This window comes from Myripristis murdjan, chromosome 11 (genome assembly GCF_902150065.1).
Source record: "Myripristis murdjan chromosome 11, fMyrMur1.1, whole genome shotgun sequence".
Lineage (NCBI taxonomy): Eukaryota > Metazoa > Chordata > Actinopteri > Holocentriformes > Holocentridae > Myripristis > Myripristis murdjan.
Genome location: NC_043990.1, coordinates 89,705 through 105,000, shown reverse-complemented (window position 1 = coordinate 105,000; position 15,296 = coordinate 89,705).

Genomic DNA, 15,296 nt, shown 5'->3' with positions numbered 1-15,296 from the left:
TTTTCAGCAATTAAAGACCAATATTGTTGTAAACTGAAACAAATGATTTTCTAAAAGGACAGGAGGTGTACGTATTTAGAAATCTAGATGATTGACTACTTCCTAGTGTCTGTATCGGTTGCATAGCAACCAGCACCACATACGTGCACAACGCGCATGCGTGCGCCCTACTCGGCACCCTATTCTGCACCAGCCTGCGCCGTACCCAGCGCAGAGCACCGCCCTAACCGTGCACTGTGTGAAAGGCCCTTAAGGAACCTGCAGAACATCTGGAGGGGATCTGACATGTGATTGGTTGCCTGTCCACAGGGCAGAAGTGCTCACCGAGAATCTGACAATGATGGTGATGATGATGATGATGATGATGCCTTCACACTCAGCACTTCTCAACCAGCTGAACACCACCATCATCATCATCATCACCATCATCATCATCACCATCATCATCATCATCACCACCACCACCATCACCACCACCACCATCATCATCATCATCATCATCATCACCACCACCATCATCATCATTATCATCATCATAATCACCATCATCATCATCATCATCATCATCATCATCATCATCACCATCACCATCATCACCACCATCATCATCATCACCACCACCACCATCACCACCACCACCATCATCATCATCATCATCATCATCACCACCACCATCATCATCATTATCATCATCATAATCACCATCATCATCATCATCATCATCATCATCATCATCACCATCACCACCACCATCATCATCATCATCATAATCACCATCATCATCATCATCATCATCACCATCACCATCATCATCATCGCCATCATCATAATCACCATCATCATCATCATCTAAACACCAGATGAAGAACATCGTTCAGTTCTATGAGGTTCTGGCGGGTTCAGTGAGGTCCTGTAGGTTCTGTTCTGTGAGGTCTCAGAGTCTCTGGAGGTTTGGCAGCAGGTTCAGGCTGTTCTCCTGTTTCTGCCTCACAAAGCGGCTCTGTTCCCCGCTGCTTAATTAGAGCTGAAACCCAACCACCTCCAGATCTGCTGCTGGGGGGCCTGCTAACAGGTTCCCAGCTGGAAACCTGCTCAGGTCACATTTATTTTGATGTAAAGATTGTTGATGCAGACATGGAGACTGGCTGATGCACACACACACACACACACACACACACACAACATTAAATGTCTTGTTCAAACCCAAGAAAATAAATGGACAAAAGGTTAATCTCGCTCCCTCTCTGATACTATCCATTCTGTTCACTGTGTGTGTGTGTGTGTGTGTGTGTGTGTGTGTGTGTGTGTGTGTGTGTCTGTGTGTGTGTGTGTGTGTGTGTGTGTGTGTGTGATCTGTAGTCATTAGCAGGTTAGCTGTGCCCTCCACTGGCCGATCACTCACAGTGTTGATCCCTGCACTAAATATCTCTCTCTCTCTCTCTCTCTCTCTCTCAATTTCAAATTCAAAGTGCTTTATTGACATGACAAATAGTCATCAAAGCAGACATCACCTGCAGGATAAGAAATCAGTACACAGCGATATGCAGAATCACAGCTGTAAACAAACAATCAATAACTACTGATTACAATGCATGTGATGTTGCATGTAATCACAAACATGCAGGACAAGAAATCAGAACACACACACAATATCTAAACATCCATACACACTGGCCTGTACAAGAAATTGCTCCATCTCTGTATTACAGAATCTAACATCAGCAATCTAACATACAGGGAGCTGAAAAAAGAGTGTGTGATGTTCATGCATGACCGCATGACTGTGACTACGGGCCAGGTTAGGAGACAGCTGGAGAGACTCCACCAGAGGAAAGCCGCAGGACCTGATGGTATCAGCCCAAGGATCCTGAGGACCTGTGGCAACCAGCTGTCTTCTGTCATCCAACACCTCTACAACCTGAGCCTGAGTCAGGAGAGAGTCCCGGTGCTGTGGAAGACGTCCTGCCTGGTTCCTGTCTCAAAAAAGTCGACTCCATCGGACCTCAATGACTACCGACCAGTTGCCCTCACATCTCATCTGATGAAGGTGCTGGAGAGGCTGGTCTTGGCCCACCTGAGGCCGCAGGTGAAGGAGCTGCTAGACCCTCTACAGTTTGCCTACCAGCCCCATTTGGGAGTTGATGACGCCGTCATCTACCTGCTGCAACGAGCTCATATGCATCTGGATGGTGGTGGCAGCACTGTGAGAATCACATTCTTTGATTTCTCCAGTGCTTTCAACACCATCCAGCCACTGCTGCTGGGTGAGAAGCTGCGGGTGATGGGTGTCGACACCTCCATTGTCTCCTGGATTACTGACTACCTGACAGGAAGGCTACAGTTTGTCCGTCTGGGCAGTGTTCTGTCTGACGCGGTGGTCAGTGATACAGGAGCTCCACAGGGGACTGTGCTGTCCCCTTTCCTTTTCACCTTATACACCACAGACTTTCAGTACAACTCCGAGTCATGCCACCTGCAGAAATTTTCTGATGACTCGGCTGTTGTTGGGTGTATAAGTGAGGGAAGGGAAGGGGAGTACAGAGCAGTGGTAGATAACTTTGTGGAGTGGGCTGGACACAATCACCTGAGGCTGAATGTCAGCAAGACCAGAGAGATGGTGATTGACTTCAGGAAGAAGAGGAAGCCTTCACAGCCACTGTGCATTCTGGGAGAGGATGTGGAGGAGGTGGAGGACTACAAGTACCTGGGCGTCAACATCAACAACAGACTGGACTGGAAATCCAACACCGAAGCTGTGTACAAGAAGGGGATGAGCAGACTCTACTTCCTGAGGAAGCTGAGATCCTTCAATGTGTGCAGCAAGATGTTGGAGATCTTCTATCAGTCTGTTGTGGCCAGCGTAATCTTCTTTGCCGTGGTTTTGTTGGGGGAGCAGCATCGGAGCCAGCGACACCAACAGACTCAATAAACTGATCAGGAGGGCTGGCTCCGTGATCGGCTGCAAACTGGACACTTTGGAGGCTGTGGTGGAGAGGAGGACACTGAACAAACTGTTATCCATCATGGATAACCCTGACCACCCTCTCCACCACACACTGGACAGACAGCGGAGCTCCAGATACAGGAAATCATTCCTGCCACAAGCCATCACACTGTACAACAAATCACATCTGTCAGACAGAGACTTGCAACTGTCTGCTGTATAGTTCTGTTCTTAACACTGCATTACCAGCACCTTAATTGTTTCTGTACTTATTGTACATCACCCAGCACCTTAACTGTGTATTTGTTATCCATCACTCAGCACCTTAACTGTTTATTTATTATTTATTATCTGTATATTACAGCCTAAGTTAATATACACTCACACTGTTTTTCAGACTGGAGGGGAAGTGGATTCCTTAAGAGGCTGAATCAAGGCGGTTAGTTCCTTGTCCCAGTCCCGGGCGTTCAGGTTCTGCCACTTGGTTCTTAGTCTCCTGGTTTCATACTAACTCTCCTTATCTATACAATCTATACAATCATGTATATACTTCAGTGCCATCTGTATATTGTCATGCTCATTCCATATGTATATTTTCACATCTCGTATCTCCTTTCCTTAGGTTAGCCCTTATTGTATTTTTTGAGTCTTTAGTCTTTATAGTCTCTATTGTATATTTTTAGCCTTTATTCTTTTTTTAGTTAACTTTATTGTATGTTTCTACTGTTGCTGCTGGAACACCAGAATTTCCCTGGTTGGGATCAATAAAGTATATCTATCTATCTATCTATCTAGTGTTGGGCTGGTTTAACTCCATTTGTCAGTAGCGTGGTCGTAACATCGCTGTTTTCCAAATCAAACAGATTTTCAGTAGTGAAACTATTTCACTGATCAAATAGCATGGCAGCGTCCACAGAAGCTACATTTTCCCAGGCACTTCTAAACCGTAAATGCAGCAGAGCTTCTGCTGTGATTTGACATCATAACCAGGAGCAGCGGCTGACGTCACCGCTGCTCACGGACCTGCAGGCGACAGACGCTCTTCAGGTGATGTCGCCTACCTGTGCTACCTGTCTGCTGCAGTTGATGAAAATGACAGAGGAGGAGGAAGATGCTTCTGTTGTGTCGTGTGAACAAGCAGCTGCTGGTTGACAGACCAGGATGCCTGGCCTCTGTATGCACTGAGAAGGAAAGACTTTGGAACACAGGCAGAAACTTCTCTCTCTCACACACACACACACACACACACACACACACACACACACACACTAACATATATACACACTTCCCGCACATATCCACACCACCTGCTTTTTGTTATTATGTGAGGCATGTTGTGTGTTTTTGTTGTCATGGTTTCCAGCAGTAAAAGCAGAGAGAGCAGTTTCATAAGCTATTGAACTGAACATTTTTTGTGTGACTGATTTACTGATCACTAAGAGCAGTGACTTGGAATGAAGTTGGTCCGATTAAAAAAAAATAGCTGTGATGTAGTTGAGCTTCGTGTTGTCAGCTTGCTGCGTTTCTCTTCAATGTAGTGAAGCTTCATTTAATGCAGAGTAACTGGGAGCTCAGCTCACTACGTTTTCCAAGTAGCTTGCCCAACACTGGATGTTCTGTCTGTAATCACAAACCTGCAAACACACACTGGACAAGAAATCAGCTCATAAACCCAATAAATATTTACATACACTGGCATATACAAGAAATCAGCTCATATACAGTGGAGCGTAACGAGCAGGCTGGTAACCAGTTTAGCTTTTATTATAATTATTATTACAAACAGCGGTACCTTTGGACTGACTCAGCATGTGCATGACTCAGCATCTCTCAGGCAGTCGAGAACATATGGAGAACATATGAGAACATATGCTGCAGGTGAGAACATGTGAGAACACACTGTTCAGGTGTGTGTGTGTGTGTGTGTGTGTGTGTGTGTGTGTACCTAACTGCCAGATAAAATGATGCTTCCTGTGGAGGAGACCCTCAGACTGTGGAGGAGACCCTCAGACCCAGGTAGCAGTCGCTGTGTTGAAAGATCCCAAGAGGAACTGGGGACAGTTTCCCAGACATTTGGGCCGTTTTTCGAAGACAAGAGTTCTGGTCTTTTTCCATATTGACTGTCAGGAACCATGTCTGACAGAACCTTTGCAGATGATCCAGTTGCAGTTGGAGAGCATCCACAGTTGGAGCGAGCAGGATCAGATCATCTGCAAACAGCAGACGTTTTATCTGCTTGTCACCTTGTGGGATTCCTGGGATGATGACAGCTTGAGGGATTTCACCACGACATTAATCCAAATAGTAAAAGGGTCTGTCTTACCCTTCAGTCCTGTTGGAAGTGATCTGTTTATCTAAGTCATATGTTTTGCCTCCTATTCTATTTTCTCATAATTTTAGGAATAGGTCTTGATGCCAGATGGAATCAAAGCTTTTTTGAAGTCTACTGAGCAGGAGATCTTGCTGTTGTTTTGATGGACTTGTTTTTTAATAAGCCTGTGGAGGGTAGAACTGTCACAGTTCTTATACGGGTCAAGGTTTTCTCCTTTTTTGAATATTGGTTTTGAGGTGTCTTGGTTCCACATGTCAGGGAAATAACCAGCATCTAGAGCAAGGTTAAACAGTTTTAATATGGCAGTGTCTAATCTGTATTCTGCATATTTGCTCATTTCACATTAGATTCTATCAGGGCAGCTGCAGGTTCTGGATTTTAGCCAGTAACTCCTGCTCAGTGATTAGAAGCAGCATTTTGGTTCTTTTAATCACAGATTCTAATGTCTGCAGTCTCTTGCTGGTATCTTGTTGGGCTGAACTCAGATTTATGCATCTGTCAGTTTTTCAGAGTGAGTTCATCCTGGTGTGCTTTGTTGAGATTGTTCCAGTTCTTCCAAAAGTTTGTCCCAGTGGATTTTTCTCTCAGCTGTTTCATAGTTGATCTGATTAAACTTGAAACATAACATGTACTGGTGCAATTCTGATGGTGGCAATATCTGAAGAAATAGTCTATATAATAACTTATTAACACCTTTGCTATTACATTATAGTTAGAGGGTTGTGGATGGGTTAGGGTTAGGGTTAGCCTTGGTTCAGTTAGTGTGAGGCTGATAGCACAAAATGGTGCTGATCAACTCATGCAATACATTACTGAAGATAACAGCTTCTGTTTTTATTTTGTTCACATTTTCTTTTTGTTATTAGAATTATTTAATGTGTAATTAGATTACTTTGGGGGAGCCCTGGTAGCTCACTTGGTAGAGCACATACCTCTTATCAAAGCTGAGTCCCAGGTTCGAACCCTAACCCTAACCTAACCCTAACCTAGTGTGTAGGGTTAGTCTAGTGTGTAAACGGCCGAAACCCTCGATGATTCTGTGGTGACACTACTGATGAAATATTCCATAGTCAACCCAAATTTAGGAAGCAAAATGGAGGGCAATATGCATGGATTGACGGTACACAGGCACGCACACACACACTTATGTGTGGGGCATGCATGGGTGCGTGGGTGCAGGCATAGAAGCCTCCACTTAATAACAAAGCGCCAAAGAGCAATATTCTGTCAAACCTATAACAGCCCAAAAATAGGACAAAAGTACCTACCACCTAAACTGAGACCCAGTCCAGGGAGTCAGTTTAATTTTTCACCCAAAAAAAAAAAAAAAAAAAAAAAAAATTCCATTTAACTAACTTTTCAGGGCACTCAGCAACATTGAAACGAATGCGACGACAGGACCTATGCGAGCAGTTTCTGAGACCCAGTCCCGGGAGTCAGTTACGCTCACATAACCTCGTATTGGACTACCCACCAACAGGTGAGACCCTTTTTAGGGAGGCCAACCGGACCATGATTGGCGGATCCTGAATCCCAGTCCCGGGCATCAGGTTCAGCCATGCGGCCAAAAAGCCCCCCCGCGACTCCTACCACCCGAACCCTTTCTCCCTACCCCAACTCAACCTCTTACCTAGCCCAGATCAATCCCAAACCTGATAAATTCCTACCCAAACTCCCACCCTTACCCAACCTCTTCCTCTCTAACTATACCTAACCCTAACCTCTTCCTAAACCTAACCAACCCTAACCCTATACCTAAACCTAACCTCTTCCTAACCCTAACCCCCCCCTTACCTAACCCTAACCTTAACCTTCCAACTACACCTCACCCTAACCTCTTCCTAACCCTAACCTTAACCTTCTACTATACCTAACCCTAACCCTCTCCTAACCGTAACCTTTCACCATACCTAAACCTAACCTCTTCCTAACCCTAACCGTACCCTTCTACTATACCTAACCCTAACCCTCTCCTAACCTTAACCTTTTAACCACACCTAAACCTAACCTCTCCCTCACCCTAACCTCCACACCCTTACCTAACCTTGACCTTTCTATTATACCCCACCCTACCTGCACACCCGGCAGCCATTTTGAGCTATTTTGGATGGCAGCCATCTTGGGTGGAATTTGTTAATTGTTTCGGTGGTTGTCTTTCTGTCTCTCTTTACTGTCACTGTCAAACAAAGCAGAAATGACCTAACCCAACCCTAACCCTAAGTCTAACCCAATCCCAACCCATCCCTTTCCCTAACCCTAACCATCTCCCACTTCCTATGCCTAACCCTAACCCTTTCCCCCACCCGAACCACGGTCTGTATCCTTATCCCCACCCCAAATCTCATCCTACCCCCTCTCCCAACCCTAACTCCCTCCCACCCCCCATGCCCAACCCTAACCCCAGCCTTCCCCCCTACCCAAACCAGGGTTTGTATCCCCACCCCAACCCCTGGGATTTGGGCGGCTCAGACCCTAACCACAGACATGCACCCACAACACAACACACCCCTCCCTCACCACCACATCTCATACCTTTTGTCTCCACATTTTCACACAAAATAACAGGACTTCACAGCATCATCAAACACAACTTCACAAGACTGCAGACCCACCACCCGGCGTTCCACAACCACAAAATCATATCTGCATACAGGAAACACAAGAGCCTCCAGTCCATCCTCACCAGTTCCAAATTCACCAACAATAGAGCCACACCCCAACTCCCACACAATCACCATTACAGACAGAAAATTCATCCCTAACCCCCACACTGGTACTGCATTCCCCACCATAGGCTCTTTGAGTCTCCATCTGCCATGCAGGAGACTGGGCTTCGACTCCTGTTGAACATCCTGTACTATTATTTATTCTCTCAATTTTACTGATATTTATTGACTTTTAGTTATTTATTGGTAATTTTTAGATGCTGGTGGAAGGATATAATTGTTTGTTTTTTACTCTTTTACTATTTCTGAATTTTATCAGTTTTAATGTTGTTTGGTGTGATATTTTATAGCACTTATTTATTATGACTTTTTACAGTACTTACTTTTATGGCACTTATTCATTCTTGTTTTAATTAGCACTTATTTTAGACCTCCCCTCCGGTTTCTGGATTTTACCTTATGAATTCTTTACATTTTATTGACAGGGTGCCCTCTTCCCCCAGGGATCTGTGCGGCCAGGACTGGAGTGGAGCCCAGCCTCAAATCAAACCCTAACCCAGTATCCCTCATTTCATTGCTAATTGTTTTATAGTAGGCCCCTCTTTCTCTGCCCTGATGCTCTGCCTGGAGATTGAGCCCTGGTCCCCAGTGGGAGGGGCAGCAGCCTTCCCCATGATCCTGTCCCTCAGTTCAGTAGGCCTGTGCAACACCAACCCCAACCCTAACCTATAACCCCAACCCTAACCCTGCCCTGCACCGCCATCACAGAGAGAGAATTAGAGATCTTTTTTTTGTCATTTCTTTGTTTGACAGTGACAGTAGACCCCGTCTGGCTCTGATGTGCAGTCAGCAAACAGTCGCAAGAATCACACTATTTACTTCACATACTGCAACATTTATTGATCATAACAATCAATACTCTCATCTGAACCTAAACCCCACAATAAATACACCAGTGCCTCAGAGATTAAACATGATGTTGACTGCATGTTCTGTTTGTTAAATGAACAAACAAATAAACTGAATTCTGTTTCCAAAGCAGAACAAAGCAAACACGTCAGCATGCTCTGCCTGTCTCTCTCTCTCTGCCTGGCTCTCTCTCTCTCTCTCTCTCTCTCTCTTTTTTTTCCCCCTCTCTGTCTCTTTCCCTCGGCCTGTCTGTCTCTCTCTGTCTCTCTCTGTCTCTCTCTGTCTCTGTCTGTCTCTCTGTCTCTCTCTCTCTCTCTCTGTCTCTCTCTCTGTCTTTGTCTCTCTCTCTCTCTCTCTGTCTTTTTCCCAATCTGTCTCTCTCTCTCTCTCTCGGCCTGTCTGTCTCTCTCTTTCTCTTTCTGTCCTGAGTCAGACTCCTCAGTCCTGATTGGTCAGCTCCTTCACAGTGTTCCCACCCCTTCCCCAGGTGTTTCTGATGTTTCCAGTTCTAGCTTGTGTGTGTGTGTGTGTGTGTGTGTGTGTGTGTGTGTGTGTGTGTGTGTGTGTGTGTGCGCGCGCCTGTCTCCTCCTCTTCCTCACCTGAGAGCCTGACTTCTCCTCACCTGAGAGCCTGACTCCTCCTCTTCCTCACCTGAGAGCCTGTCTCCTCCTCTTCCTCACCTGAGAGCCTGTCTCCTCCTCTTCCTCACCTGAGAGCCTGTCTCCTCCTCTTCCTCGCCTGAGAGCCTGACTTCTCCTCACCTGAGAGCCTGACTCCTCCTCTTCCTCACCTGAGAGCCTGTCTCCTCCTCTTCCTCACCTGAGAGCCTGACTCCTCCTCTTCCTCACCTGAGAGCCTGACTCCTCCTCTTCCTCACCTGAGAGCCTGACTCTTCCTCACCTGCTGCAAAATGCAGGTAGAAGCTGTAAAAATACCTTTACCTGAGTAATCTGTTTTGTGATTATAATCCAGCTGAACATAGATCAATCAAGGTCTTCTACAGGCGTTCAGAATATGACCGTGTCAGAGGCTTCAGGTGAGATTATAATCTACATAGCAACAGCACGACTACCTGTCCACACCTGTAGGAACTGTTATAACTGATTTATTAATCAGTGTACTACAGATGGTAGTTACACAATGAAGAGAGGAATTTAAAAAAAACAACAACATTAAAATCGATTTTTTTATGAAAATGTTGTAAAAACAAAGTTGGAAACTCCATAAGAGTCATGCAGCTTTTCTGGTGTGATGGCAGTGTTCATCTGGAGTCTCTACTGAGTCTCTACCGTGTATCTACTTAGTCTTTACTGTGTCTCTACTTTGTCTTTACTGAGTCTTTACTGAGTCTTTACTGTGTCTCTACTTAGTCTCTACTGTGTCTCTACTTTGTCTTTACCGAGTCTTTACTGAGTCTTTACTGTGTCTCTACTGAGTCTTTACTGAGTCTTTACTGTGTCTCTACTGTTTCTTTACTGAGTCTTTCTGAGTCTTTACTGTGTCTCTACTGAGTCTTTACTGAGTCTCTACTTAGTCTCTACTGTGTTTTTACTGAGTCTTTACTGTGTCTATAATTAGTCTCTACTGAGTCTTTACTGAGTCTCTACTTAGTCTCTACTGTGTCTTCACTGTGTCTATACTTAGTCTCTACTGAGTCTTTACTGAGTCGCTACTTAGTCTCTACTGTGTCTTTACTTAGTCTTTACTGTGTCTATAATTAGTCTCTACTGAGTCTCTACTGAGTCTCTACTGTGTCTTTACTGTGTCTTTACTGAGTCTCTACTGTGTCTTTACTGAGTCTTTACTGAGTCTTTACTGAATCTCTACTGTATCTTTACTGAGTCTCTACTGTGTCTTTACTGTGTCTTTACCGAGTCTCTACTGTGTCTTTACTGAGTCTCTACTGAGTCTTTACTGAGTCTCTACTGTGTCTTTACTGAATCTTTACTGTGTCTCTACTGAGTCTCTACTGATTCTCTACTGAGTCTTTACTGAGTTTTTACTGACTCTTTACTGAGATTTACTGAGAGAACCTTCATTATGGTGCTCGAGGACGGGTCATGGATCCATGACATCACATCCAGTTTTCCAGCAGGCCCCGCCCCTTCATGAGGGAGTACTGCAGCCAGCAGCTCTGTAGTGATATTACTAGTTTTAGTAGTAGTACTTGGTTAGTACTACAGTTCCTGCTTCTATAGTGCCAGTACTACAAGCAGTGGTAGTTCTTGTACTTTTAGTACCACAGAACCGGTAACCTGTGGCACTTACATTAGTATTAGTAATACTTGAAGTATTTGTACTGCAGTAGCTCCACAGCATTTGTGTCAGAAGCATTGAAAGCTCAGCCCTCAGGTAGTACTCACTACCTGTAGTAGTACTACAGGCTGCACCCCCAGCAGTGGTTCTATGGTATTGGCAGTATTAGTAGTGGTACTTGCAGTATTAGTACTAGAGGCCCGGGCCCCTGCAGAGTCTCAGCAGCAGTACCTGCAGTATCAGCAGATTAGGCCCCGCCCCCTCCAGGCAGTATAAAGGTGTGTGTTGCAGACTGAGCTGCTGTTCTTCTTCATGTGGCCTCAGCAGAGCAGCAGCAGGATGCTTCCTCGGTGAGTCGCACCGACATGTTCACGCTCACGTTCTCATTAATGTTCTCGTTCACGCTCACGTTCTCGTTCTCATTAACGTTCTCATTCATGTTAATATAATGTTATGTTGTGTTATGTTGTGTCATGTTAGTAACACCAGGCTGTAAATAACATTAAGAGACTTATGGAATAATTGCATGTGTGTTGTTGTTGTTGTAGTAGTTGTAGTACTTCTAGTAGTATCAGTAGTATTACTCTGTGGTGCCACACACACACACACACACACACACACACACACACGACATGATGTGATAACATGGCAGTGCTGTGAGTGTCACACACACGGAGCTGCTGTGTGTGTGTGTGTGCGTGTGTGTGTGTGTGACTGGCATCATAATAATCTGCTGTCACTGTAATGTTCTGTGTAACGAGACTGAAGTGCATCATATAGATCAATGACATGCTGTTGTTGTCATGTTTAGAATCTAATTCACTACTTTTGATTCTAGCCTTTAGACTGGTATTGATTAGCACTGACTGGTATTGATTAGCACTGACTGGTATTGATTAGCACTGACTGGTATTGATTGGTATTTTGTGTTGTTTCCTCCTAATAGAAATTTGTTAATTGTTTCGGTGGTTGTCTTTCTGGCAACGTCCCTGTCTACTGCTCCTGTGGAAGGTGAAAGCACACACACACACACACACACACACACACACACACACACAACTGCAGAAAGTGGTGACACGGTGTACTGACGTGGTTGTATATATTATATTATATTATATTATATTATATTATATGGCTGCTGAGCTGGCAGGTTTTGTGTCTGCAGAGAAGGAGAGGGAGGAGGTGGAGGCTGCGGAGGAGGGGGAGGAGGAGCTTTCGGAGGAAGACGAGGGTAAGGAGGAGGGATGAATGGCAAGTAGCTGCTGTCACTCTAACACTGAAGATAATCTGGACTAAGACTAATCTAAAACCAAATAACATGAAACCTAACAGCCAGAAATAAAATGTGCGTGAGGGAAAAGACAAGAGGGGGAAGCGAGGGTGTTTATTCAGTGCTGAATATTTAACATGTGATAAAAACAAGTTTAATATCGGAGACTAACCAGTTGGTGGCGCAGCATCTGTCACGTTGAGAGTTTTATCACTGTCCTTTTCTTTCCAGATGATGATGACTCCAAGAGTCAGGATAAGATCCTGGGTGAGAGGTTAACAGCTTTCCACCTCCTAACTGTGACCTTTAACCTCAGCTCATAAACCACAGCATAAACTCCTCACACAAAAACATTTAAATGAATATAAACACGAGGCATAAGATACAAGAGCACGCTCAGCTGAACCAGCAGAACAATAACTTCCTCTGACGGCTCGAGCAAACTGACTTCAGGCCAGTTTCCGCTCCAGCGTGTCTCGCTGGCTGAACACAAAGCTTTCTTCTTCATGACAGAGTCATCGTCACCTAATACTCTGCCCCCCCCCCCCCCCACCCCCACAGGAGCTGGCGTCCAGCAGACCACCACGGCGTCCCGAGGCTTGGGTAAGACTAGACTAAGCAGGCAAACAGAAACGCTCTCAGTCTTAATCCTGGATTACAGATTAGTTTGGTTCCCACACTGACCCGAACCCTTCCTGCCACCTCAGGTTACAGTCCCACACGCACACACACGCACACACACACACACACACGCACACACACACACACTCCTGAGTTCAGTTCACATGGTCACAGCGTGAAGCGATATACACCACCCACACTTCTACATGTTACTCTCAGAAGCTCCTTTATGTGTGTGTGTATACACGTGTGTATACACACACACATGTGTATACACACACACACATGTGCATACACGTATGTGCTGGGATTATTTAATCAGAGGTCAGAGGGCGGTCAGTCAGCCAATCAGAGGGCATGTTGTGCTGTCAATCATCATTTGAACTGAGCAGGTGTTTCCTTCTGCTGCAGAGAAACGGCAGGAGGAGTCGGAACCAGCGAGAGGTACAAACAAACAAACAAACAAACAAACAAACAAACAGTCAGAACAGTACATTAACTTTTCACATGTTAATGAAACACTGGCAGCAGCGCCACCAATCATTTGTTTTCATTCATGATTCAAACTGTAGACAGAGACCAGATTACCCATAGTCCGCTGTCAGATTAAACCAATTTATCTATGGTAAAGTTAACCCAGATGATCAACAGTCCTATTAAACCAGATCATGTAGATTATGCAGATTATTTTAAATTCCAGATTATGTAGATTATCCATAGTTCCATTAAACCAGATTATGTAGATTATCTATAGTTCCATTAAACCAGATTATGTAGATTATCTACAGTCCTATTAAACCAGATTATGTACTTAATCTATAGCATTATTACACTATATTATGCAGATTATCTATAGTCCTATTATCCCAGATTATGTAGATTATCTATTTAAACCAGATTACTGAGGTGTGTTTTGCTGGCAGGTGTCAGTCCTGTGCCTGGAGGCTCTTTGCAGGGTCAGGATTCCAGCGGTGAGTTTATTCTTTTTGTTTTTCGACATTAATCAATTAATTAATTCACATGAAGGGCTCAGGTTTGTCATGAAAGTGTTCCAGATTTCACCACGCAGGTGAATGTTCACCTGCGCAGTCACACACACACACACACACATACACACACACACACACACACCCGGGTCCCGGGTCCCGGCACCCAAATAAAATGATTAGATTAAATATCAGGCAGCTTGGCTGAGCAGAAGCCTCTGTGGTATAAAGACAAAACACAAGTGGAGTCACACACCTGCAGCTCAACCTACAGGTGTTTTGATAAAGAATAAGACGAGCCAATAAGACTGACGACTGAGGGATTATTTTGAATGACATGAAGGATTCTGTCTGATCGCAGGCGCTGGCCGCCCCTCCTCGCCAGCAGGATCGAAGGGCGGAGCCGTGACTGGTCTCCAAGGTAACAAGTACGACCCCTCCAGTGCTTTATTTGTCTCCACCTGATGACATCAGGGGGCGGGGCACAGTGGCAGCTTTCAGATGGATGCTGTCAGACTGGGTCCAGCCTCATGGACTCACCTGGTCCCCTCAGTGTTTACCTGCTGCAGCAGATCAGCCTCAGGCCTGTCAGAGCAGCTGCTCCTGTTGTGAGGAGTCACTGTGGGCTTGTCAGGAGAACGGGCCTGTGCTGAGGTTCTGTGTAGAACCCAGAACCTGAAGTTTACAGTGTTGGAAGTGAGAAAACATGAAAGTTAGCCAACCAACACCGGCCCCAATAATCAGCTGGGCCAGATAATTAGTCAATTTCCTGCTCTGAGCTGAGAAGCTACCTGGCATCAACAGAAACCTGTCTCTCTCTCTCTCTGTCTCTCTCTCCCTGTCTCTCTCTCTGTCTCTCTCCCTGTCTCTCTCTCTGTCTCTCTCCCTGTCTCTCTCTCCCTGTCTCTCTCTCCCTGTCTCTCTCTCCCTGTCTCTCTCCCTGTCTCTCTGACTGGGCAGCAGGTCAGGGTGGACAGCCGGGTTTGTCTGTGGACTCAGCAGGTTCAGCAGGTAAATCCAACATGGAATCTCTGAATGGAAATAAAAAATAAAGTAAACAATAAACGCAGTTTGATGAGACAATGAACACAGTGCTGCCTAATATGAATTCACTTGTTTTTCTCTTACTATCTAGGCTCTGGTTCCAGTTCTGGCTCTGGTTCTGGTTCCAGTTCTGGCTCTGGCTCTGGTTCTGGTTCCAGTTCTGGCTCTGGCTCTGGTGCCAGTCAGACGGGTGAGACTCAAAGGTTTCTCAAATTAATTCATTCATTAAATGGACTGAATGATCGAGTGGCTGCAGAGCATTTTTTT